General features: G+C 42.2%; 1 long non-coding RNA gene across 1 annotated transcript in view; it reads left to right on the top strand.

The window, feature by feature from the left end:
- Positions 1 to 237: 237 nt before the first annotated feature.
- The window catches only part of LOC310759568, a 45,330-nt gene continuing 18,077 nt past the window's right edge, over positions 238 to 27,490 (top strand). Inside the window, exon 1 of the long non-coding RNA XR_014546420.1 lies at positions 238 to 367. This is a non-coding gene — a long non-coding RNA (uncharacterized lncRNA). The remainder of the gene's footprint in view (positions 368 to 27,490) is intronic.

Here is a 27,490-nt window from a genome sequence, read left to right as displayed (position 1 = left end):
AAAGGTATGCCTGGTGCCAAACTTGTGTAAGAATAATGATTTAATAATCAGCCCCATTGCTTTAACGGCCTCTTTTTTTTATAAACCACTTTCCCCTTTATTGTAACTAATCTCATTAAATAGGGTTCATTGTTTCTCTGTCACTGTCAGACAACAGGCTCTTTCAAGAAGAACTGTGCCATGGATTGGATTGCTCAACAGGATTTGAAAGAAGCAATAGCAACATCCTGATAAAAGGTTGGATTGAATATCTTTTGCCATTGGAGGGGAAACAGAGGGCTTCCCATGTTTGTCATTTTGTGCCATTTGGGGCTGCCTCTCAGTAAACCTTCTGTGAAATCTTATGAGAGTCTGAGATTTTTGGAAGGTGAGTAACAGAAGTGATTGATGTGAATGTGTGTGATGATCTAAACCTTGTGGCAGAATGACAAAAGGGTAGCTCAGTCACCAGGGCTAATGTGAGGAAGGATGTGGTGATGGCAGAGGCCAGCAGGTAAACTGCCTAACAGCCAGATCCGGTGTTCCTTGTATTTAGTGGGAAGGCTGTAGCAGACTACAGGGTAGTGGCTAATGTGGTGATTATTTTTTTTTTTGTATAGTCATTGGTTATACAAAGCTTTTTGACATATCACAGATTATGAAAGCCTGGAGCTAATAACAAATACCTGAAATTCAGCTTCCTTCACTGCTTTGTGGCCTCAGTACCTCTTAAGGTTACCAGGCCATAATGCTCCTGTGACGGTGTTGCTACAAGAGACAGAATTGCTAAATTAGCCTCTTCTATCCTGGGGCCCTTCATCTGTTCTGAGCATTGCCTGTCATGACTTGGGGCTGAAGGGGGGCTGTGGCATGGAGGGCGCCACATTGGGGAAGACTGTCTTATATTCAGGAATTAGCAATCCTATGCCACTTTAGAATCCTGGCCAGCAACCTCCAGTCCTCTAAACCTTTGGTTTGCCCTGTTTCCAATACTGCAGAGCCCTTTCTTAGGCCAGCTCCCATGTGTCGTTTTGACACTATGTGTGGTTTTAATTTGCGACAACGTGACAACTGTCCTTTCCCTCACAGCAGTTGGGCTGCAGTCTGTTTAGTTCCTTCGGCCACTGAGGATTCTGTACTACCTCATCACTACAGGCTCAGTACAGAAGTGGCTCACCTAATGGGGGACGAACCACAATACTAACTTCTCAGCATCGGTGTTGCTGCTGCTTAGTAGACGGGGAGAGGTGAGGTGAAGGGAAGGTTAGGGTTGTGTGGATGCACCACCAGAAGTGATGGATTGGTTCTGCTGATGTACCCTTACACCTGAGATATGTCAGATACAACATGGATAGAAAAACTTGATTGATAGCCTCTGTAGGTTGATTTTGAAATGTAATGTGAACTTTGATGCTGTTTTGAGAAAAAACAGATATTGAAACTGTGGTTCATCAGTCAGTGGAAAACTTCAGAAATATGGGTTGATCTTGACAAATCATGTTATCATGGCTCCATCTTGGCCAAAAGAAGATTGCTTCATCCAACCATGTTAGAATGGTAATTGAAATCTGTCCTTTCTTGAGTCTTCATCAATACTTCTGGCCTCTTATATTCATATACAGTGGTACCTCGGGTTAAGAACTTAATTCGTTCTGGAGGTCCGTTCTTAACTTGAAACTGTTCTTAACCTGAAGCACCACTTTAGCTAATGGGGCCTCCGGCTGCTGTGCTGCCGCCGCCCGATTTCTGTTCTCATCCTGAAGCAAAGTTCTTAACTCGAGGTACTATTTCTGGGTTAATGGAATCTGTAACTGAAGCGGCTGCAACCTGAGGTACCACTGTAGAAATAAATGCCTATATAATGTAGGGTTGCCATGCGTCCAGAATTTCCTGGACAGAATACTGCAGTCAGAAACAGTTCCCAGGTGGAATTTGCTAAAAATGTCTGGGAACAAACCATGTTGGCACTGTCGTGTTTGGCGATTTTCCTCAAAAATGTCTTTTTCCTCCCTGCAAATAATAACTTTTGTTTTAGATCTTCTTAAAACAGCACAGGTTGTTTGAATCAAGTATATTAGATGGGTTTGGATTATTTGATTAAAATGTTTCAGGGGCCACCCGAGTCCCAGGCCCCAATTCAGGCTTACAAGCAATATGATAAGTTTCTTGCCATACTCCACAAAATCAAGAGCCAATTCAAGTAAAAGCTTTTATCTTACATATGATGTCACCACTGTGCCATAAAGGTATATTGCAAATGTATTAGGAACTATACCATGAATACTTTCGGAATTACACTAACAACATATAGCCTTCTCCTATGTCAGTGGTATTGTAAGTAAGAAGAATGTGAGTTTATATAATCATAGCACAAGCTATTTCGAAGTATTGGTGAGCTGTTGTGGACTCACATATCCAAGGTTGGGTTTGTAGTAACCATTGGGTGTGATCTACATTATTGTTACAAGAGGTCAATGGTTTTCAAACTGTGGGTCTCTTGGGAGTTGATCAGGAGTTCCTCAGTGAGAAGATGACAATATTCCTTCAAAAGCAGCTTGTCCATGAGTACTATTTTCCTCCCAGCAATGCCAACTGCAAGGCAATAATGTGGTCCAAGAGGTCTGGCCACCATTCTTCACAAACTAGCTGTCTGCTCTAGGGCAGCTTTCCAGATGTTTTGGACTACAACTCCCATCAGACCCAGCCAGCACAGCTGGAGCTGATGGGAGATGTTGTTCAAAATGGCTGGAGGGCACTAGTTTGGCAGGGGCTGCTGCAGAATATGCTGTAGAACACTGAACAATACACAAGTGTTCCTTGGCAGACTGCTCAGTGTGGAAAGGGTTCCCAGAAGGTAGAAAACTGAAAGATCGCACAATGTATGTAGCAATCAGTGGAGGTATTTGGGCTTTCAAATTTCGGCAGCACCCTGTGCGACACCAAAATTTGGCGTGTGCGCTCTCTCTCTCTCTCTCTCTCTCTCTCTCACACACACACACACACACACACCCCTCAGCTTCCATTCTAAGTCATTGTTGTGACGTCCCTCATGGTGCCCTCATGGCTCAGTGCCCAGTGCGGGTAAACTGGTCGTGCTCCCTTAAATCTGTCTCTGTAGCAATAAAGCACCACCCTCCTTTATATTTGTCACTTCCCTTTGTTTGTCACTTCCAAGAGGTCTGATTTTGAAAGCTACTGAAAGGTGAGAAAGGAAGAACCACAGATAAATGGAGAAAACAGAGTGAATCTCAGATGAAGCTCTTGTAACAACAGGAAAAAACCACAGACTTTAAGCGGCTTAAAAATAACTGTCTTGTTACATCACAAGAGCTTTATCCTTTCAGGTATTAAACCAAAGGGCAACAAGGGATCAGCTCTTTTTATTTCCGCAAATATCTTAAAATGCAGCTTAATGGATCAAAAGGAAACATGCAACAAATCCTATTTCGAGGGTGCAAATTCTTTCCAGAATGACTAAAACTCTAGAACCTGTTTTAAAATATTTATTTGAATATGTGCTTCCTCATCTTTGTCCAATCTGTTTTCATGACTGCAATGGGCTGGGCAGAGTGCTTGGGCTTGTTTTAAATGTGTTGCCTACTTTTAATATTTGGGGTTGTTTTAAAATTTAAGGTTTTAAGTGCCACCCAATCCTTATCCCTGCTCCTGCCAAGCTATTCACTCCAGTAAAAGCAGGATTCATCCCTACCTTGCTGGCCATTCTGCAGCCAAATACCAAGTTCAGCACTGCCCCTGCTCCAGAGATTATTTGCATGGATGGGGGTGCAGGCCCAGGATTTTTCTAATAACCTTTTTTTTTAAAAAAAAAATGTCATTGAGCCTACAGTATGCTGATTTCTAGCCATGGTGAAAAAAGTTGGAAACATAGGCGAATGTTCATACTTTATTAATTATTTTGGTACACTGCTATAATAAACCACTCTGATTATTGTACTCTTCTGGGCATATGAACAATGCCAGAATGTCAGTTTTACATTAAAAGGATGCAGTTTGTGAACACTAAGTACTGAAATAAAATGTGTGTTTAATTAAGACTTTAATCTTTCCTGAGCTCAATTAAAAAATAAAAAGGTTGGGGGGGAATTGCATCCCTATAGGGGCCGATAATACTTTCCTAAAATGATTCCTATTCTTATGATGTTTATTAGTAAACATCCGTTTGGGTGAGTAATTAACTAGAATGTTTGGAGATTATTTTACTTCTGCTAATTGTGCTCTCAAGTCTAGATGATCATTAAACCAACAATGCAATCTATTTATTCTGCTGAGCCAAGAAATTAAACGGGCTTCTTATTCCATCAATACTGAGATAAACAGGACAAGAGTACCACTCAAGCTTAAGGTTAGTACTTAACATTTGTCTGAATTTTCCTCAACGGTCCGTCTGTTTGTTGGCCTAAGGATATAAAGTAATAGACACAATTCTAGGAGGGAAATGAAGGCTTATGTTGAGTCCACTTTGCAAATTCTGTAGCATAGTTCTTGGCATCTTTTATCATTCCCACTCTCCCTCTGATGTCTCTTCTCTTCACATTCTGCGGGCATGATCCATCCTGTCATTGAAGCATATACAGTGGTACCTTGGTTCTCGAACAGCCTAGTTCATGAACAATTTAGAACCCGAACGTCGCAAACCCGGAAGTGAGCGTTCCGATTCTCGAAATTTTTTTTGGAAGTCGAATGTGTCCTGAGCTTCCATTTTTAGTGCTGTGCTTCTGTTTTTAGAGAGATTGCGCTGATTGGGCACGTGAGGAGAAGCATCCCGGCAGTGCTCTGCAGCCCAGCCTCTTTGGTGAGAGAGTTTTAGAATGTTTTGGTTTTGAAACGGACTTCTGGAACGGATTAAGTTCGAGAACCAAGGTACCACTGTCGTGGGGTCAGCATCCCTCCAACATTCCTCCGATGAAACTAGGGACATTCTATTCTACATCAGAAAGCTTCTCCTCCATTTGATTTTCCACACATATAAAGGTAAAGGACCTCTGGACAGTTCAGTCCAGTCAAAGGTGACTATGGGGTTGCGGCACTCATCTCACTTCAGGCCGCTATATACACATATACATACACTATATACACATATACGTCTGCCACCTCAGGCCAATTACAACCTCTCCAGCTAACTTTCCTCACAGAATTGTGGTAAAGAAAAAGTGTGTGAGGGAAGGGATCGTGTACAACACCTTCAACAAATAAATGGAATGAAATAAAATTTTAGCTGGAAGCTAACTTGAGTCCCTGTCAGGAAAAAAATCAGGATATAACAACGACAACCATGGAAACTGAGAATGATCAGGAGATCATACCAAGAGAGTAACTTCTATTGAACTCAGTGGGTCTTACCTGTGAGTGAGAATGCTTAGGATTGAGGTGTAAAGGCTGCAGTCTTTACTCAGTTACCCGGGAGTAAGCTCCATTGAATACAATGGGACTTGCTTCTGAGTAGACATGTAAAGGCTTGCAGTGTAAGGCTCAATTTACAATAAAGGAATAAACACTCCACGTGTTTCCTCAAAAAGTGCTGGCTGCTGAACCGTTGGATTTAAAGAATAGGAAAGGCTTCATATGTCAGCTTCACCATTTCCTTCTTTTGGTGCAAGTCCACACACACACACACACACACACGTACAGAGCAAAGGCTCCTGTTTCCAAAAACAACAGGAGGAGAGGTCTGATCTTGGCACTGCTTTTAATTGTTCTCTGAGATGTGGAGGGGAAGAAAAAGGAAAAAGAAGAAGATAAAGGGTATTCCCTTTCCTACACACCCAAACACCCCAAGGCATGACACTGCAGCTCCTTCGCTGCAGTGCAGGCACGCGGGTGGCGCTGTGGGTTAAACCTCAGTGCCTAGGACTTGCCGATCGCATGGTTGGCGGTTCGAATCCCCGCGGCGGGGTGCACTCCCGTCGTTCGGTCCCAGCGCCTGCGACCCTAGCAGTTCGAAAGCACCTCCGGGTGCAAGAAGATAAATAGGGACCGCTTACCAGCGGGAAGGTAAACGGCGTTCCGTGTGCTGCGCTGGCTCGCCAGATGCAGCTTGTCACGCTGGCCACGTGACCCGGAAGTGTCTGCGGACAGCGCTGGCTCCCGGCCTATAGAGTGAGATGAGCGCACAACCCTAGAGTCTGGCAAGACTGGCCCGTACGGGCAGGGGTACCTTTACCTTTAAAGGGTATTCCCTTTCCTACACACCCAAACACCCCAAGGCATGACACTGCAGCTCCTTCGCTGCTCACTGGGCTGCTGTACATCTTCTTTGGCGATCACTCATAGCCGAGTAAGATTGTCTTCCATAAACACGGTTTTAACAATGAGTCAGTAAGTGACTGTGGAGGCCAATTCTGGATCCACACGTCCTTCCACAGTGGGGACATTGGTTTCCGGGCAGGAGTTGATCACAGTGTGGATTTGCCAAGTGTGCCTTCCTCTTAGCACGTTTCTCCCTTGCGTCCTGAGTTCAAGTGTCTTTAAATCCCATGACACCTTTGGTAAAGGCTGTTCTCCAACTGGAGCACTCGCAGGCCAGTGTTTCCCAGTTGTCAGTGTTTATACTACATTTTTTTAGATTTGCCTTGAGACAGTCTTTAAACCTCTTTTGTTGACCACCAGCATTACGCTTTCCATTTTTAAGTTTGGAGTAGAGTAGTTGCTTTGGAAGACGATCACCAGGCATCCGCACAACATGACCAGTCCGACGAGTTGATGTTGAAGAATCATTGCTTTGACACTGGTGATCTTTGCTTCTTCCAGTACACAGATATTAGTTTGCCTGTCTTCCCAAGTGATGTGTAAAATTTTTCGGAGGCACTGTTGATGGACTCTTTTGAGGAGTTGGAGATGGCGTTTATAAGTGGTCCATGTTTCACAAGCATATAGTAAGGCTAGTAGTACAATAGCTTTGTAAACAAGCATTTTGGTTTCCCTGCAAATGTCCCGGTCCTCAAAGACTCTGCACTTCAATCGGGAGAAAGCCGCACTCGCAGAGCTCAGGCAGTGCTGGATTTCGGCATCAATGTTGGCCCTCATGGAAAGATAACTGCCTAGGTAGGAGAAGTGATCGACATTTTCCAACGTTACACCATTGAGTTGGATTTGTGGCGCTGCAGAGGGGTTATTTTGTACTTGTTGGTGCAGCACTTTGGTTTTTGGAAGTTGAGTGATAGGCCAAGCTTTTCGTAAGCTTCTGCAAAGATATTTAGGATGGTTTGGAGGTCATCCTCTGAGCGTGTGCACACTACGTTGACATTTTCCCTGAAGAAATGCCAGGTGCCCAAGATGAGCAGCTAAATCTCTCCCCTCCTCGACTCAACAGGGACTGTCGGCTGGCTCAGCTTTTTAGACTGATGCCCTGCTCCTAAACACACTTATGCAGAAAGAAGTAGTAATAAAGAACCAAGGCTTACCCAGCTTTGAGGTGCCCTACTGGGCTCTGGCAGGATCCTAGAGGCCTCCCACCTCCTCCTCAAAGCTGGGCAACCACTAGGCTTTGGGAAGGAGGCCAGAGGACTCTAGGAGCCTGCCAGAGCACACATGCCTCCTTCCCAAAACCTACTGGGCTACCTTCAACCAATCTGGGACTCTGCAGGAAAACGTAAGAAGCCAGGATGGCTTAGGAGGTTTGGGGGATGTTCCGGCATTTTCAGGACAGTTGGAGACTATGGCATACAACTCAATAAAATCCTATAGCCCCCTACAAACACACATAACCAAAAGCTCAGTGCACACACACCTGAAGTATCACAGCCAGGACCAACCCAAAACATTTTGGCACCTAAGGCGAAGCAAAATATGGCACCTCGCCCCTCCAGGGAAGATGCCAGAGGGAAGACCTACTATCGGGAACAGGGGGAAATAAAGATCTACAATAGGAACAAGCGGGTGAATGAAGATTTACATCAGGAATGGGGTAGGGAATTAAAGCAACATTACCTGGTGGCTGAATTGGGAATCATCCCTAGGGGCGAGAGGAGACTGGCAGCACCTCCTATTTGCCAAGATGCCACTTTAGAGGTTGCATATGGGGGCTGCCAAGGAGGCAGCACATCCAGCCTCCCAAGAATGCACCACAGCTGTTACTGATACTGTGGCAGCAATGGGCAATGCATTCCTAGGAGGCCAGATCTGGTGCCGCTGTGGATCCCACCACCTGAGGTGGTTGGCTCACCTTGCCTCATGGGTGGACCGGCCCAGGACACAGGCATTATTGAAAATGGGAGGTGTATGCCAACTACCCTCCTCCCGGGCATCTTCTAGCCCAGGTGCAAGCTACTCAAACCCAGAGCTTGGCTGGGTCATGTACCCTAGAACTTAGTTCTTCTAGTTTCACAAAACTCCTCTTCCAGAAAATCACCTCACTAATTTCCACTGATCTAATGGATCTCCAGATTTCTTTCCTCCAAACATTATGTTCCTTGGTATTCTTCCATTTTTGAGTCTTTTCTACTCTATTACCATCCTTTGAGCAGGCTGCTAACCCTTCATGATTCTAATTCACATGACTACTTCAGGATAATAAATATCTTTTTTTTATGACCAATATTTATGTCCCACTTTGCTAAGATGTTCAAGGCAGCTAAACAGCAATCCAATAAAAATACAATAAGAATCATGATTTCAAAATTAGAGCGTTAAAATTAATAGTCCTACTTACTTAAACAAAATAAGAATAAAATAGCAGCAATCTGATTTCAAATTGCAATTTTAAAATCAGTACCTAAAAAAGCCCATTGCAATAAAAAGTCCTTTCTGCCCATTTAAAGCACAGCAGCAGTGGGGGTTTGCAGACTTTGCTCAGATGTTCCAGCTTCCAAGTACCACAGTTTAAACGGCAGCACCGTGAACTCGTCCCAGAAACAAATTTGATAGCCAATGTAGTGGATAAAAAAATCAAGGTAATATGGTTTGTAGGTTCCAGTTAGATCTGGCAGCAACTTTTGAACCAATTGTCATTTATATTCAAGGTCAACTCCACACAGAGAGTGCTTTTCAATAATCTAATAGCAGTTATAATACTCTAATCACTAAGTGACCATAATGAAATATATGAAATATAGAATGAACCAGTAAATACAACTATAAAACCATCAAACACCTTACCTCTGCAGCAAGTTAAAATTCCTATAGACAAAATGTATGAAACCTTGCAATTGCTGGAAAGGTAACCCACAAGATTGTGTGATGAAAGACAAAGAACCAGTAGAAGACTTTTTGCAATTGGGTGAGACTTACTATCTTACATTTCAAACAGCGACCTTCATGACTCCTTATCTAAATTATGTGTTAGTTTAATATGCCTATGTAAAGTTGTTATCAGCCCACAAACAGCTATTCAGCTACCTTAGATTTGGCATCCTGGAAGTTACATCTAGGCTAGATTCAGTCCACGGTGGTTCATGATCAATAGGAGTATAGCATCTAGATCAAGGGAAGTAATAGTGCCACTGTATTCTGCTCTGGTCAGACCTCACCTGGAGTACTGTGTCCAGTTCTGGGCACCACAGTTCAAGAAGGACACTGACAAACTGGAACGTGTCCAGAGGAGGGCAACCAAAATGGTCAAAGGCCTGGAAACGATGCCTTATGAGGAACGGCTAAGGGAGCTGGGCATGTTTAGCCTGGAGAAGAGGAGGTTAAGGGGTGATATGATAGCTATGTTCAAATATATAAAAGGATGTCACATAGAGGAGGGAGAAAGATTGTTTTCTGCTGCTCCAGAAAGCGGACACGGAGCAATGGTTCCAAACTACAAGAAAGAAGATTCCACCTAAACATTAGGAAGAACTTCCTGACCGTAAGAGCTGTTCGACAGTGGAATTTGCTGCCAAGGAGTGTGGTGGAGTCTCCTTCTTTGGAGGTCTTTAAGCAGAGGCTTGACAACCATATGTCAGGAGTGCTCTGATGGTGTTTCCTGCTTGGCAGGGGGTTGGACTTGATGGCCCTTGTGGTCTCTTCCAACTCTATGATTCTATGATTCTATGATTCTATGCACACAGACATCTCCATACAGCAACAGGAAGTTATCGCAGACTGTCCTTTCTGCAATTTCCATACCCCTGGTTTTTATATTATTGTGATTATTTATTTATTTATTTATTATATATCCCTCTCTTAAGCCTCAAAGGGCTCCTGAAACAGATAATCAAAACTAATTTTCTATGATCAGCAAAGCATTGATCAAAGGCATATGTTATTAAAAGCCACAAACCAGAATAAATTGCCAAATTAAATTATTGTGCTCCAAACCAAGGTTACCCCAAAATCATACTCTCTGAGTGTCTCTATTTTCCAGCAACAGTCCCAGAATTATGAAAGCCACCCCAGCTTCTGATTTGATCCTGGAATGTCCCAGTTTCCACCACCATCGCAACCACTGAGCTCAGGGAGGAAGGTGAGCATCCTGTTGCCTCTCCATGCCCACCACTGCTGGCCTCCTCCCTTGGGCAGCTCATAGCTCCTGCTGGAGAGCTGGTGAGGAGGAGAGCCTCTGATGCACAGGCTCTAAGGGGTGGGCAGGGGGCAGGGCCACCCAAGGCAGGAAGAAAAGGGGAGCAGAGCAGAGCACAAGGAACCTTCACTTTTTTAATTAAAAATGCTATTGCCCCTTTCTAAAATTTATTTATTGGTATATGTTTTTATTTTTGTAAATCTACCAAAAATGAAATAAAATAAAATCAGGATTAAGGGGTTTTCTCAAGATGGTGGAGGGTGTGTGTGCTGTGTCCTATTGGTGGAGACACAGTGGTGGAGGCACTCGCCCGTCTTCTGATAGGAAATGCTCTGCAGAGGGTGGGGGGTACATAAAATGTGAGGGTCAAGGAGGGTCAGTTTTGGGGAGTGAGAAATATTGGAGGGTATGCAAAATGTGTTGAGCAATTTACCATTTTGTCAAACATTTCCACATTTTTTCAGTACCATCTGGAGGCTTGTCTCCCCTCCCCAACTCCACCCTGTAGTAACACTGAATGAATTGTATCCTAAAGTTCACCAAGAAAATCTGGGTTCCACCAGCTTCAAAGCTTGGTGCTTATCCCCATCAGGTTTCACATGAAATCTGTCTGTTCTGTAGAACTTCTCCCCTCCCTTCAAATCAGCATAATGGATAACAAACAACAGAGAAAGAGGGAAAATGCAAAGGAGAGGCCAGCAGGGAGATGTTGACAGCCGGAAGAGAGGTGGCAGTAACTATTAGAACATAGAAAGGTGATTTCATTCACATATGTCAAAGAGAATTCAGATACTTCTGACAATGAACAGGCCGCAGAAAGTTCAACTGCTGTATTCCACCTGTTAGGAGATGAGTTTCAGTTTATGTGTCAGTATTTACATTTTCATCACAAGAGAATTTTTAATTTAAGTGCTATCCAACTTGGTCCTGACTTTAAAGAAACAGATGTGGTGGTTCCCAATCTTAAACAGAAGACCAGTGTGTGTGTGTGCACGTGCCATTGTTTTTAATGAATGTATTTTTAAAAGGTATATCCCACTTTTTCTTAACAAAGAGGCTAACATCAAACATTTTAAAGAAGCATTTGATAATTAAACAATACAATAAAAGAAAACAGCAAAAGTATTAAAAACCATTAGTGACTGAAAGGTCTCAACCCAGCCATTAACCTCTCCCAAAGGTTTAACAGACTGGCAGAGTGGATCAAGCAGTGGAGTTCAACAGGGGCACTTCAAAGCAAAGGCATCATAACTAGCAAGACGCTGCAATTCCTACCTTCCCACTCGCTGCATCAACCCCCTAGAATTCATCTAGTGGCCGAAGCAATTGTGAAAACAATTGGTTATCTTGCATTGCTGGGGTGTGTGTGTGTGAGAGAGGAGGGGACTTCTTTGCGGTGCTCACCTTGGAGAGCAGCTCTTTCCAAATAGTATTATAATCTCTTTGTTTGAGTCAAGTCCATACCCAATACCTTGTGCATGGTTTGTTTTGTGCCTGTAAACTTCTCTTCTGCCAGTTGTGTCACATATGAAAGCAGGACAGAGGTGAGCAACTAGGGAAGGGGCCTTTTCAGTGTGCTTACATGATGACTCTTTTAGGTGCCGTCAATCTCTGTCGCTGGTTTTATTCTGTGTTGGGTTTTAGTTTCCTATTCTATTTTACATTTTTACTTTTTACTTTTGAGCCACCCAGAGGACTCTTGCCATTAGGTGATATATAAATATTGGAAATGAATGAATTAAAATAATTTATCTGTCGGAGCAGGGCCTCTGATGTTGATCGTAATGCATGGGAGAGAACAAATGGGCAGAAGCCTGCATGGAGTGGGGACCAGGCGGGATGATCATATGTATTGCTGAGTGTTTTGTATACACAGGATGTATTTGGGGAGCAGGGATGCTGGAAGACCTATCTTGGTGACTGAGGGGGTGAGTCAGCATGGGAGAGGGAGCCATCAGAGGGCAGCAATTTTTCTCTGGGCTTTAATCTGAAGGATATTATGACCTCTCCTCTTTTAGCGGGGAGGAGCTTGTAGTCTTGCCTTTTTTTGTTAACTTTGTTTTTAGTCTTTTAGCTGAATTATCAAGTTCTTGGGTTTATATTGTTGCCTTCAATTGGGTGTTAATGTAAAACACTTTGAGTTACCTTTGTGAGAAAAATTAGTCACAAATAAAAGTTCATAAGAATAAAATAATAATACATTTTGGGAAGAAATAGTGAGGAGGTCTTTTCGGAGCTGGTTATGGGATGCTCTCCCAGAGAATCTTAACTTAAGGTTACCAGACGTCACCAGATTTACAAATCTGTCCCCATACAAAATCCATTAAAGTTGAAAAGTTTCCCTGGATTCATTGAAAAAAAAATTGGTAACCTTATCTTAACTGGATCAACATGAAGATCTCTCTAGCACCAAACGAAGACCTCTTTGCTCTCTCAAGGTTTTTCTTAATTATGCTTTGGGTGCATTTTAGACAGGACTCAAATTTGCTTTTTCCCCTTTGCTGGTTTTGGGCTTTTTTATTGATTATATTCAGGTGTGTGTTTCTTCTAGTTTTCTGTTGTGTTTTACGTTGTTTGCATCAGTATTGTTTTAATACTATTGAATTGTGTTGTTTTATTTATCTTATGCTGCTTACACTATTTTTTGTGCTAGTACTCCTTCTATATTGATTTAAGTTGGTTGTTGATGGTATTTTTATTTTGTTAATTTTATCATATAAATCCTGTGTGTAAAACAACAGATTTTGGACCAGTATCATGTTACTTTTGAAGAGCGACCCCAGACATTACAGTATTTTTTTTTTTAAAGCAAAACACACAGAGACACAATGAGAAGCCAAGAGGAAAGAGTTAAGATTTCTCTTCATGAGCTGCTGGTCCTCTGCTTAGGATTATCCCATGGCTGTTGTGCTTTTAAAAAATGTTGAGGCAATAAACAGACAACTGAACAGCATTCTATGCTGTTCAATCCTAACAGAGTAAAGGGACTTTATTTGAACGATTGGTCAGTCCTATCAGAGATCTGTTCCTTGTGGACCTGTTCTAATACTGTAGCTTGGGAAATTGTTTAGGAGAGTTGATACTGTAATGGATATCATCATCATCATCATCATCTTTATTTCAGATCTTCTTATGACATGTGGAAATTATTTGGCTGTGTACTTTTTGCTGTTTTATTTATTGTTTATGACTATTTTTGTTATGTTTGTAATTATGTGGTATTTAATTTGTTGTAACCCACCTTGGAAAGGCGGCATACAAATAAAATGACTGATTGATTGAATTGTCTGAGCTCTGCCTTCTGCTCAGAGACTGCTGAACCCTCTAGACCTTTAAAGATAAGCCTTTGCGAGATTTTGTGCAGCAGCTTCTGGGTTGAGCTCCCCCGAACACAGCATTTCTAGGAAGTACTTGACAGATCATTTTTCATCAATAGGAAAATTTAACACCCTCTCCTTAATTCCCCACCCCCAATTTCTTGCAATTAATTTTTTTTTTTTAAATGCAGGAAAAGGACTGCACTCCACATATGTGGCTGACTGTCAATATGTCAACTCTGTCAATATGTCTGCATATTTTGGGCCACGGCAAAAATACAAAGGAAAGACAGTATAAAGAATTTGCAAACAAAACAGACTTACCCCTCTCTGCTAGGCAAAGTAACTTGCATGTGCACTGTGGCACTTGTTTCCCTGAGGTAATTTGGCAATAGTCCTGGAATAATTGGTAGGCTTTATGTCATGGGAAAGCCTTCAATCCAGAGTGGCAAAAAGCCTTGATCTCTGTATGCTCCAAGCTAAGAATAATTTACTAGCGCAAACATGGTAGGCTTGTGGTTCTGGCATTTGGAGGGACTACTATGCAGTCAAGCTTATAATATGTGTCGGCCATTGCCCCAGTCCGTTGGACATGATTTTTGTGTGAAGAAGTGTTCCCACATGCAAGTAACAATTTGTAGTAAGAAAAAGCTGGTTGCATGTAGAGAAAGTAAACCAACATCCCTTGAAAAACTGATATTATCTGGTATCCTAAATCTTCATTTCAGATTTCTCCTTTTGCCTCTTTGTGTGTTCAGATTCAGAGACCTCCCTCCTAAATAATAATTATAATAATAAGAGTTTGGATTTGATATCCCGCTTTATCACTACCCGAAGGAGTCTCAAAGTGGCTAACATTCTCCTTTCCCTTCCTCCCCCATAACAAACACTCTGTATTTTTTTACTGTATTTTTGGTTTCTATGGAAGCCACCCAGAGTGGCTGGGGAGGCCCAGCCAGATGGGCGGGGTATAAATAATAAATTATTATTATTATTATTATTATTATTATTATTATTATTATTATTATTATCATCTGTGAGGTGAGTGGGGCTGAGAGACTTCAGAGAAGTGTGACTAGCCCAAGGTCACCCAGCAGCTGCAGGTGGAGGAGCGGGGAAGCGAACCCGGTTCCCCAGATTACGAGTCTATCGCTATAAAGACACATTTGACTCAAATTTTAGTTTTAATTTTTGGCAGAATTTAGGCCACAACTTTATTGATTACAGAAAAGTGAGTGGTTACATAGGCTCTGGTTCGACTACCTCCCTGCACACTTCAGATAGCACTGACCCAGAGCTCTATCATAGGTCAGCCAAGGGTGAACACCTGAGGAAGGTGAAAAGCCTGGGAGCAGACTCTGTTCACCCCCCCCCCAGATGCTCCCCTGGACTCAGGCACCGGCACAACCCCTTTTTGGGGGTTGGCCAAACCAAGTTGAGTCCCTGGATTCCTTTAACGGAATACCCTTCACATAGGGAACCTTCTCCAATCCCTATCACATGAACCAGTGCCTATCCACAGCCTTACAAGTTGTGATGATTTGCTACGCGGCAGACGAAAACCCAATGGCAACAGCTGATCAGCCAAGTGGGAAAATTCCTGTCGTGCCCCTGTCCCAATGACAGACGACAGCATATCAAGGTGAATCGCAAAAGGCCCTAAAATTAGGGAGAGGTGGGTGGTTGTTCCGAATGCACGAGCTGAAAGAGGAAGCTCTGGGTCATGTGCATAGGTATATATAGGTCCATTTAGACTGCAACCCCATTGGCCAGATTGAAACCCAACATCGAGGGACTTACTAATCGGGTGTTGTGGCTGTCCAATATACCCACCCACAACCAAGAGGTCAGTCTCCAGATCTCACCGCAACATGTGCCCTCTTTTAGGGAGGACACGATTTCACAAAAATAAATGGTTAGATGTGCCCAGCAGAAAACTAACATTTGCTCATCTTTAGGGTGCCACAAGACGCTTTGCTGTTTTTGCTGCAGCACACTAACATGGCTGCCTGCATGAAAAGGGAGAAAAGCGGTCTCAACCTGCCTTTTGTGGTGCATTTTCAAAGGGTCTTTAAGGGAAGTAGATAACACCATCCCCCTACTGTGTAAACCCCGTCTCAAAACAACAAGACATTGTTTTTCAGGAGGTGCTCTGTACAACAGAGGTAGGTTTACTCGTTTGAAAAACTCTCGCAGAAACTCCCCTCCCCCAGTTCCAATGGACAGCTTGCGGTTCCTGGGAGAAGGGAGGGGAATAACTTTATTTTATTTCATTTTATTTTAAATGGCATTGTAGAGCTGTTTTGTTAAGCCTCTGCGGCTTAAGCAAAGACAGAATTTATGATGTGCCCAGGAGCAACTGAACGGATGCTTGAAAACATTAATATTATTATTTATATCACTATTTAGTTAGCTGTGCTGGAAGGTATTAATATTACCATCATCATTATTACTGTGAAACAAATGCTGTGAAACATTGGCAATGACGGGGTGGGTGGGTGTTGAATAAGGATGCTAAATATTTCCCCCCCCCCCGACAATAAAACCTATAAATCAAAAGAGGAAAATATCCTTTTTCAAGTAATAACCGCCCTCAAATATACCACAAGACTGAAAGCAAGGTAATTAACATGGCTCTTGTGCTAGTGCATTCATTTGCATTTATGCACATCCCCTTTCCTCTGTGTCCCCTTTCCTAGTGCCCTTTATTTATCTCAGACTTGCTTTATCTGGGAGCTTTCATCGTGGCTGTTGTTTATTCATGTTGCAGTTCTCCACTGAAAAACAAGCACATACCGTCAACTTCCAACTGGCCAACATGGATGCTCAGGATCACATGGGGATCAAAGCGAGATGAGGACAACAGGGGTTTCATTAAAATGTTGAGTTCTGCGCCTGAGGAAAGAGCAGTGAGGACGGGGGTGAGGAGCGGGGGGAAATATCATCTGGCCCAAACAAGTTTTAACTGGGGGGGAAAAATCTGAGTGAACCACCTGTGGTCTCCTTGGAAACTGGCATGCAACCCCTCCAGCCACCTTTTAATGAAACCCCAGAGCCCCTTTATTAATTTATTAAAGAATCTATTTTCTGAAGATTCATAAACCACACATAACTCATACTCTGACACATCTCTGCTATGCTAATAGTGCTCGCCACTATGAATAATTAATTCTTTAATTAGTAATAATTAGATGCTGTTGTATAGGTCAGGCCACCGGACTGACAGCACGCTGTTGTTCAAATGTCACTGAGGGTCGCAGGGCAGGTCCTTAAACTGGAACGGCATGTATCATTTCTGCTTTATTCATGCCCATCTGATGCACTAGCGGGCTCCTTTTAGGGAGAGAAGATTAGTATAAAACACTGACTAGAATGCACTGTATATGAAAACCTGGAGGACCATAGGAGTTTGGGAGCTTGACAGGTTATAGCACCAGATCTGAATATGTATGACGCAGAATATGAATGGTACAACGTGTCTGCCCACCCCCCTCTACACCTAATTTACAGAGCAGTGCTCTGGCAAACAGGAAGGACAACATATACCTGGTCTTCTTCCATATGCAGAGGCTTGAAAAGTGATGGGCAGTAGCAAGATCTTGATCACTTTATGATGCAGCAAAGTTAACCCAAGCTGATTTACCTATGTCAGTTTTGCGTGGTTTTGAATGCGTCTTAACATGGTGATGTATGTACCTTGTCAGTGTTGATTCTGGGAGAGTTTTCCTTTGATAAATAGTAGTGTTCTCAGCACAAATTTGACTTGGAAATATCACTTTGTGGTGACATTTCCATGTAAGGTATGACCACAATTGAACATCCGGATTGGTATAAAAATAAAGCTGCTTTTATCTTGTACTAATTAGTACTTTGTGGTGAAGTGGCTGAGACTGTTGGGCTGGAACTGGGAAGACTAAAGTTTGACCTCCTCTCAGCCATGAGAATCACTGACTCCCTCGTCTGTGCATTGTGTCACAGACTCAGCCTCTTGGTCACTACATTACATTAGCTCTCATTTATAAGAAAAGGGAACCACAATGTGTTACAGGGATTTCTCGCCCCGTTGTGATAGTTCCCTCTGAAAACGGAAACTTACACCAACTGTAATGCACATTTTCAGGTACACATTTTGCTAGTGACTTTGCCCTATTGCCCCATGGAGGAATGCAATGCTTCAACAAAAATATATGACTGATTAACTGTATGTTTGTCAGTTCTTCCTTTTATGCTTCATCTGATCAGCATCCTGAACTGCTAACAAGTGACTTGAGGAGGCAAAACAAATCCAGAGTATCTTTTCTTGTTGAAAGATTAGAAAAATCCCCTTTTGATAAAGGAATGAAAGATGGGGGCGGGGGGACTAAACAACAAAGATGAAGAAGTGAACTAGCAGCAATTTTGCTCCCAGTAGGGAGAAGGAGAAAACAAATCCTATCATCAGAAATCTCTTTGCATTGTGCGTCTTGATATTTTGGAGGAAAACAGTTGAGGGAGATGATACACAAACATTATTTGCTGATGACTATAGAACAAGGTCAAGCAAGATATTATGCTAAGGCTTTTTAAGATCTACATCAAGAAATGTGTGCCACTCAGAAAGAGAAACAAACATGAAGGCAATGGACAATATTGCCACATATCTTTTCATATGCAATGCAGGAAAGAAATTATTATTTTTTGCTTTGAATATGCCAATGTATTGCCCTCAAAGAAATGCACCAGTTAATGAAACACTGAACAGATTGTTAAAGCAGAGGTTGAGCTCCTGAGGCAAACATCACTTATGCATATTGTCCACCAAGTCATTTCTTTCCATCTCCGCGACAAATGCACAGGATTAACTAAATAAAGGTGTAGTGAACCTGAAAGTTGCCATATTGGAACCTGCTCATTGGTGTGGGAGAAGAGGAGGATAAATTTGCTTGTGCTGATGAGGTGCATTAATTGGATATAGCCCAACAAGCTAGAAATTTCAAAAGTTGGAGAATCAGTTACAGAAGTACTGTGGGGGTAGTGATACTGGATAGTTTAGTTTAGAAGATGTACTATTGTTCGCCTGACCCAAAATTCCCAGAGCAACATTGAGATGGAGAATGAAATAAAGGCAGTAGCCAAAGGAGGAAATAATGGAGTAATGAGTGACCACTTAACCCTCACATAGAATAGGTGTGTGTGTGTTTTCCAGTCATGACAAAGTGGTAGAATGTCATTTAGATACCCTAAATGAACATGCCCTAGCGCCCTAGAACAGTTGGTCATGAAGCCAACCAGATGGGCAGCAACCCTGGATTGAATATTAAGCAGCTCTCACAACCTGGTGTGAGATGTGTTGTTGAACCAATTAAGAATAATGACCATAGCGCTATCAAATTCAACCAAGAGGCACTGGCAACCCACGCTACACCACTGGAAGTTCTTGCCCATAGGTTGCTGGTGGGGTGATGTGAGGTGGGGTCTGCAGAGGCCCCAGTGCAGTGTCCTGGGCCCAGGAAATCCTTTGGCACCCTTGAGGTATACTGTTGGAGGTAGTATGCACCAGTTGCTGTGGATCACAAGTAGGGAGAGTACTGCTGCACTCCAGTTCCACAGGCATCTGGTTGGCCACTGTGAGAAAAGAACACAGGATTAGATGGGCTCTTCTTAACCCTTTTAAGAGTGACTTAAATTATGCTTGGCTGAAAATTTGTTAGAATGTGAAACAGAGTAAAAAAGATAGAGTGCAATTTAACTGCCATCTGATTTGATGGAGGTGTCTATGCTGTCTAGAAGATTTGGAGAGAGGCTGGCTTTTAGTACACTTCCTCCCCTTGTACCTACCAACCTTTTAAATCTTGCCATTTTTTGCAAGTGCGATGACATGTGCTCTGTTGGATTTTGAAGCCAGAAAACGACATTTTAAAACTCTGTTTTTTCACCTTAGAAGTACAATATACAATGGAGGGTTTAGAAACCTGTTTGATGAGAGCTTTATATACAACAAAATTTGTTTTGATCTCCCTTTTTACTTTGAGACATATAAAGCATTCCTTTATTGTTTTGCTTTTAATTTTAGCTTTGAGTCCTTCTCTCTTTTCTTCTATAAAGAGTATGTAGATGCCATGTAAATATTATGCTAATTGAATCCACAGTCAATTAATGTGTACTATTATATTCACTAATACCTGATAGGCAATGTCACATCAACCCTCCAAGTTTTATTTGATCTTTGTCAGAGGCAGTAAGGCTGTCCCTCCCACCTTTATTTCCTCTGTTGACCATCTTTTTCAATATATCAATGTATCAAAGGGGGTGGGATCAGTGAAACATCTTTGTGGTTTGTGCAGAGGTGCAAAACTCTGGGCACTAGTAATCACTGGCACCTAAAACAACTGGTTTGTGCCTGATATCTGATCATTCTTCTTACTTGGCTTCTAGAAAATGTTTCTAGTGCCTAAGCTTTGGGAACATGTTTGCAGCTCTGTATTTTGACATGATCTAATAAAACCTATATCATCCCAATTCCTGCCACATTGCCAAAGTAGCAAGATAAAGGGGAGCATATTATTAAACAAATAAAGCCCCTTGCTTTTCATTGAAAATTATCTTTTCATCTAAAGAAAACTCTGCATTTAAAAAAAAAAATATTATGGAAAGCCAGTCAGCATACTTAACACATTGTTGAGATGTCACAAAACTTTCTGGTTTCTTTAAAAACCAGGAAGGTAAGGCAGGATGTCTGATGTGTCCAATAGCTACACACACACACACACACACACACACACACACACACCCCTTTGAGTTTGCCTTGGAAAAATATGTGCAAAAATGCTGGTTGTAATTTGTAATTTCTATTTTATGAACAGATTCAAAATCACATTCCAACTTACTTTCTGTACATAGCTGTCAACGTTTTCCTTTTTTTAAGGGAAATTCCCTTATTCCGAATAGGATTCCTCACAAGAAAAGGGAAAAGTTGACAGCTATGTTTCTGTATCTGCTTCACATTGGTGTATATGTCCCGCCCCGCCCCATTCAAAGAACACTATAGGAGTTTTGCTTGTTCCTAAACAAACATGCATGAAATTACTTTGAAATCAACTGCACTGCCATTAAAGACCAAGCGAGATGTGGCACAGGAGATATGTGGTTCACCCATGTGTTTGCTTTGGAGATTGGGGAAATGGCAGCCTGGGAGAGGATGTTTAGGCCAATAATAATAATAATAATAATAATAATAATAATAATAATAATTTATTATTTATACTCCACCCATGTCATTTCCCTGATCCAAATCTGCCCACCTCCCAACAGGGCTGCCATTAGTTTCACGGTGGTAGGGAAGAGTATTTACCTCTTTTGGCCCTTAGTCAAGAGAACTTCACCATTCAGCAAGACTGTTGAATGTAGCTCATAGAACTACAGTATATCTTGCCGGTGATTCTCATAGAACTACAGATATACTTGCCGGTGATTCTCATGGTGGTTAGCATCCTCTTCACCAGCTATATATAGATTTAAAAACAAATAAAAATAAAAATTTAACAACCGCCATAAACTAGGCCAACTAATAAGATGGCACGCTCATGGAGGGCTGCTCATGTTGAAAGCAAAGGACACATATATTCAGCTTATCTAAGTGACTTCCTCTTCTGCCTGATTTATTGCCACAGCAGAAAACTTCCCTGCACATTCTGCAGACTCTGAGCATGTGCCCTTGCCAGTGCATGTGAGGTCACTGATATTGTCAAGGGCAATTTTTGTCAGTTATTGAAATGAGAACTAATTTGACCTAATCTAACTTGACAGACAAAATAGTTCATCGGTGAAATAAGCCAACTCCAGAAGCTGGTGCTAAAGATGAGGAGGGAGGATGCATTAACATGTACATTGTAACCCTAGACATGTCTGCTCAGAAGTAAGTACTGCTGAGTTCAGTGGGACATACCCTAGATTATTATGTATAGGGTCACAACTCTAGTCTGCATGCAAGATTTTAAAATATGGGGATGGGGTGGGTGGTTAAGTACATTTCCTTCTCTCTCCCCCTATGATTGTAGATTTTAGGTCTGGAATCTGTGGTACCCTAGCAAAGTCAATATTGTTGTCAACCAGAACATCTTGCCATTAACTGGAAGGGCCATAACTCAGTAGTATGTTGTTGTTGTTTAGTCGTTTAGTCATGTCCGACTCTTCGTGACCCCATGGACCAGAGCACGCCAGGCACTCCTGTCTTCCACTGCCTCCCGCAGTTTGGTGAAACTCATGCCGGTAGCTTCGAGAACACTATCCAACCATCTCGTCCTCTGTCGTCCCCTTCTCCTTGTGCCCTCCATCTTTCCCAACATCAGGGTCTTTGCCAGGGAGTCTTCTCTTCTTATGAGGTGGCCAAAGCATTGGAGCCTCAGCTTCACAATCTGTCCTTCCAGTGAGCACTCAGGGCTGATTTCCTTCAGAATGGAGAGGTTTGATCTTCTTGCAGTCCATGGGACTCTCAAGAGTCTCCTCCAGCACCATAATTCAAAAGCATCAATTCTTCAGCGATCAGCCTTCTTTATGGTCCAGCTTTCACTTCCACTTCCAAAGATTCCTGCCCGAGACCCTGAAGATCCAGTGCCAGCCAATCTAGACAAAATTGGGATAGTTGGTCGGACTCGGTATAAGGCAGCTTTTAGACTGAGCCTGATCACCTTGCAAACCTGTATGGCATGGAATGCCTAACTTATGATCCTCCAGTTGGTGTTGTAAGTCCCAGCAGCACCAGCAAGCATGGTAACTGGTCTGGGATTATGTGCGCTGCAGTTCTGCAACAACTGGGTGTATGGGGTGTTAGGGGAGGGTTAGTACCTCTGGTGGGGGACATGTCATGCTCTTTCTGGGGTAGTCTGTCCACCTTTGGTCCCCACCCTGCGCTCAGCCACCCCTGCTATATAGTTGTTGTGAGCATTCTTCCCAAATACAAAACCTCGTGAGATGGTGTTCCTCACTTCCTCTCTCCCCCTCATTTTCCACATCCCCTTCACAATCCATGTTGGGAGCCTGCCCTTATTTCCTTCCATTCTCATTCTATCACACTTAATGGGGTTCAGCTAACGTTTAAGTTAGAGATGGGGGCAAAATTCAACTTAGTTCACATTTAAAGGCGAATCTACCTAATCCATACTTTATGCAACAAAGTGTGAACTGAAGCAGTCCTCGAAATTCACAGGTCTCTCAATTTTGCAGTGCAGTGCTCCAGCAAATTATTGTGGTACAGTATGCATATTAGAGTGAGAATGACCTAGAAAATGCATTATATCAGGGGAGAATGGTGTTCCAAGAATGTGCATATATTAGAAGTTCACATTAAAAATTTTGTGAGGACTTCTTTTTTTTAAGACAATCGCAAACTGATGGTAGAAATGTGGAGAACTGAATTTAAGATGACAAAGATGAGAAAGAAAGGAACCAAAATTGACACATTAGCTCATTGCTTGTTTCAGTACATATTAGTAAAACAATCTGGAAATGATCACTATACAAAAGCGTGGCCTGGGGGGATGTTTGGGTGAATGTTTGCATGTATACATGTTCACCTTGCTCCCGCAATAGAGAGGACCTAGAGTCACATGATGTCACCATGTCCCACGGTGTGCTTGTGGTGTGCACACGTACTGCGGGGCATGTGGACACCCCACAGCATGCACATGTGACATGAGCATGTGCCACAGCTTGTGCACATGGCTGCCACAGATGGAGCAAGCTTGTTTTCTCCTGCTCTGAAGGGTAGATCCCAAACCAATGGATTCGAGTTACAAGAAAAGAGATTCTGATTCAACATCAGGAAGAACTTTTTGATGGTAAGATTTCGGACTCTCCTTCCTTGGAGCTTTTTGAACAGAGGTTGGATGGTCATCTATCATGGATGTGTTAGCTGAGACTCCTGCATTGCAGGGCATTGGACTACATGACCTTCGGGGTCCCTTCCAACTATTTAATTCTATGATTCTATTATTACAACAGATCTTCAAGTGCTATCTTTTATTTTTTTAAGGCTTAATTAACCAACTAAATAAATAGACACTAAAATAATTAGGCAAATGTTTTTGAACAGATGCTTGATTTGGCATCTAGCCTATTATCTGACCTAGCAGTGAACTTACTAGGGATGTGAAGAAGTAAGTTGGATGGAATTGCTCCCACATTTTAACATTAAAAAATGTCTAGATCAAGTAAACAGTGCAGGACTGAGCTGATAAATATGAGATGCTGTTGACAAGATTATGTTTTGTCATGCCATCATCCTGGGTTATTATTTTTAATCTACTCCTGGGTATGCGGCATTGTATATGCTATTTTATGTTGTCTTTTTTATCATGTCGGCAGATTTGTGTATTACGCGTTAGATCCATTCTCCTTCCTCGTTCATAGGATATAATTCACAAAAGAAGTGTGATAATCAGATCACAAGCTCTGATGCCTCTAGTATACAATTAGATGCACCTCTCTCTCTCTCTCTCTCTCTCTCTCTCTCTCTCCTGTTCTTTCTTACTCATCTGTCTGTGATAACTGACCATATAAAGTGAAAGAGGTTAAAATAATCTCACCCCAATCACTACTGAGTGAGTTGGATTTTCTGTACTCTCTTTGCACTCATCTATCTCACCTGTGAGGAATGAAGATGTTCTGTAAAGGGCGAATGCTGCATGCCATGCTCTTGAGTTATGGGTCATGAAAGAAACAGAGCACTTGCCCTTGGGACATGAGCTATCCCACATGTAATATATTTTCCAAAAGTGCAGTGTGCTCATAATTTCTGGATGTCTGTAAACTCAGAATTATTGCTACTGCTTCAGTTTGGTTCAGGATTTCTAAGCAAACTCATAATGTCTCTGTAAAATATCCATCTCGCTGACTGTATCCATGGCTCCATCTCATGCTCTAGGCGCTTCTGCCATAGGTCACATGAGCAGTTAATCACATAAATAACCAAACAGCTGCTAATAAAATACCTCTCCGTGGTCCTTGGATGCCCTCCATTACCATAGCACCTGTATGCCCCACAACCCTTAATGTAGCTCTCTTTTCAACTGCCCCATGAGGTAGAAAAATGCTGTCATCGCAATTTGAAGGTAGTGACCTGAGGGACAGGAAGGTTAAATGACTTCCAGCAAATACACCCAGGTAGCTTCTACTGATGCATGGACTGGAAACTAGTGTAGAAAGTGGAATCCAAATCCTAAAAGGAATGATCACTATTGTATCACTTTTAAGAGAACTCCAGAGAAATAATCCATTAAAAAAAATAATTGTTGCCTTCACATGTCCAGCTGCACAGCATTTTCTTCCACATTGTGAACCCTACCATTATGGAGGTCCAAGCTGGATGCTCCAAGCTTAGACCGCATGGCTTTAGCAATCCATCTTTGTGTTTCTATACAAGTAATTTAGAAACATTTACCATTTTGAAGCTCAGTTAAAGCTCAGTCTTTGCCTGCTGCTGTATGGAAAAGCCCATGAATCTGACCTTTGAAGAGTTTGTAAGTAAACAATTTTTAACATGCCAAATATGTGTCTTTCTATGCTAAGGGAAGTGGGGAGCTTTGGAAACAACTTAGAAGGGGATAACAGCCTATATTCCCACCCTTTACTTTGCTGCATGTTTTATGATTTTAAATCTCTGCTGTACCTCCCTTTCCAAAGAATACTATCCCCAAACTTGGATCTAGGTACCCAGGGAATCCCCCTTTTATTTTACCTATAGCATTTTCCCTTTAACCAAACCAAATACAAAATATGAACAGTGAGTACAGACAGCAACTCAGAAACAAATCAGAATTTTAAGACATGCAAAGGTACAGATAAAAAGTGATGGTCACACACACCCCTACAATATACAGGACTGTTTTCTCTGGTGGTTGGATCCTATAATTTTACAGAGAAACATGGTGTCAATTCATGTGTTAAAATGGGCTTTGATATGCTCATGTGAGTGGCTTTCCTGTGTGAGCAGTGTGCCATCGGAGAAACACAGTGAAGGCAAATAAGCAATCTCTGTAATTAGGTCACTTTGGGGCAGTGAAAATTCCTGCTCATGGAAGCAGCTGTATCCTCCATCAGTCTACTTCTCCAGCATCATGCTATTCAGGACTCCTCTAGACAGCCTCTTTATGGAGCATGCATCCCGATTAGCTTGCATAAAGTTCATGCAGGAGTTAAATTATATAGTTGGATTATATAATCCATGAGCAAATGTTCTGATTTGCTCGTGGGGTGATTGCATGTTCATTCATCCCACAATATTCAATGCATTTCCTTGTTACTTTCCAAACTGCAAGAAGTCCAGCTCTTTTTTAGAGTGGATTTGTTGTGCTAGGGTGATGGAACTGTTTAATCCACTTTAACTGCCAAATTTAAAGTCCCGGCATGCACTTGAATCCCTCCTGTGGAATTCTGGAGGCATCCTTGGGTAAGTGGACAACTTGTGTGAGCAGTTATTTACACATATCTATATATACTAATACAAATTTGAGGCTTTCCATTCTCAGGCTTATGTAGCCAAAGCCGTACAGCAGTGCCCTGTTCAAAAACACTAGTTTTAAAAGGAAAGTTGCTAATAGAACCCATTACTTTTGAAATGCTTTTTTAAAAGTGAGAAGTAATAGTCAAATATTTCATTTGCTTATAAACTAAGTTGCAGGGGGCAGGGTTGAAACAAACAAACAAACAAACAAACAAATTTATAAACTGTGGTGGTACCCCTCTTTCTTCCAGTATTCTTCCTCCACTAATGATTAAGAGTAAAGCCTATGCTCTCATTAAGTACCCATCAAAACTGGGAAAGAGAAGAGAGTTTCTGAAATATTTACCATGGCTACGGTGCTATTAGCCCAATTCTGAAACAGGAATGTGATAACTGAACATGTCTCAATGAGAGGAAGAGCCTTGCTACAGTGAGATCATTTCCAGAGGGTAAATTCCAGCTTGCTTATATTTTATAATGCAACATAGAGGAGATGTACATTCTGTTGCTAAAAGGGGAAAGCATATGTCCTTTACAGAAGGAAAGAAAAATAAGGAAATAGTGGAAGGCAAACTATAGAAATGTATTCTTCCTTTACCTTTTAAAAGATTACATGGTGTTCAGTAATATTATTCCAGTACTTATTATTATGAGTTTTAGGTGGCTAGAAACAGTAAGTGAAAACGATGTGTTCTAAGTATCTTAAAAATCATTTGCAATAATAGTAGTACACAGGTAGGACAATCCAAATGCCCCTTAGACCAGACCATGACTTCATCAGCAGCATTGACCTCCTTCTCCCCACAGGAGCCGGTGCAAAGCCATGAAATGGGGGCATTCCCAGGGCAAAGCTGAGCCAGCCCAGGACCTGCTGAATTCCCGGCTGTTGCATGTTGGCATTCACTCCCATCTGGATCATCCTGCCACGTCTTCTGCTGCGGTAGCTGTGAATGCCAGGGCTGTGGGTGCAGTGTTTGCTCTGCCCCTCCACAAAGCACGACTGGTAGGAGCGAGGAGCTTGGCTCGCACCCCAAAGTAGCTAAAAAGCACTAAGGACAAAGTGGGGTGTCGTGTTTCCACCTTTTGCTGGGGCAGCAGGCTGGGGGTAAGCATGTTTGGAATTGAGTTCTTCTGGAAAAGTGTTCAGGGGGGCAACTCATGAAACCCACATACGCCTGATGATCTCCAGCATGGCAAGCAGGTGGCCGAAATATTGCCCATTTCCTGTGCTGGAGGCTACCAGGCATAGGAGCC

Source organism: Podarcis filfolensis, assembly GCF_964270895.1.
Source record: "Podarcis filfolensis genome assembly, chromosome: 3".
Classification (NCBI taxonomy): domain Eukaryota; kingdom Metazoa; phylum Chordata; class Lepidosauria; order Squamata; family Lacertidae; genus Podarcis; species Podarcis filfolensis.
Note: the sequence above shows the minus strand (reverse complement) of the source record. Positions and strands in the feature narration are given on the sequence as shown.